Raw genomic sequence first — 905 nt, forward strand, 5'->3', positions numbered from 1 at the left:
ATCCCAATTATTTTTTAATAGCCATAAGATCTGTAATTATGTCCCTGCTTTTATATGTAATATTAGCAATTCTGCCAAGAACCAGTGAACTTGGAAGAGGACAGAAAATCTCAATGACATTACAACCCCAGGTGATATTTTGATTTCAGACTTTTCTTGATTAAGTCTGGTATGATTTCATCAGTTTTATTAGTCTTTTCAAATAACTTGCTTTTGATTTTACGTATATTTCTCCTATTTGTTCTCTTCCTGTTTTATTGATTTCAGTTTGCTTCTTCAAGGCTAGCAAGAGAGTGTCTTTGATGCTACAAATCTCTAAATGCTTCTGTCTCTAACCTCTAGAAACTCTTTTTTATTTAAATTTTTGTAAGAACACAACATGAGATTTACCCTTTTGATAAATTTTTAAGTGTGCATTACACTATTTTGAACTATAGGCACAATGATATCAAATCTCTAGAAATTATTCATCTCACATTACTGAAATCATATGCCCAGTGCAGAGCAACTCCCCATTTTCCCTTTCCCTAGCCTAACCCCTGGCAACCAACATTGTACTCACTTTCTCTGTTTCTATGAATTTGACTATTTCAGATACCTCATATGAGTCAAATAATATAATATTTGTCATTCTGTGACTGGCTTATTTCACTTAGCTTAATGTACTCCAGGTTCATCCATCTTGTCACGTATGTCAGGATTTACTTCTTTTTTAAAGCTAAATAGTATTCCATTGCATGTATACACTACATTTTCTTTATCCATTCATCCATCAATGAACATTTAGATTGTTTCTGTATCTTGTCTATTGTGAATAATGCTGCACTAACATAAGAATGCAGATATCTCTCCAAGATCCTGATTTCAATTATTTTAGATACGTACTTAGAAGCGGGGTTGCTGGA

This window comes from Propithecus coquereli, unplaced genomic scaffold (genome assembly GCF_000956105.1).
Source record: "Propithecus coquereli isolate 6110/MARCELLA unplaced genomic scaffold, Pcoq_1.0 Scaffold31, whole genome shotgun sequence".
Lineage (NCBI taxonomy): Eukaryota > Metazoa > Chordata > Mammalia > Primates > Indriidae > Propithecus > Propithecus coquereli.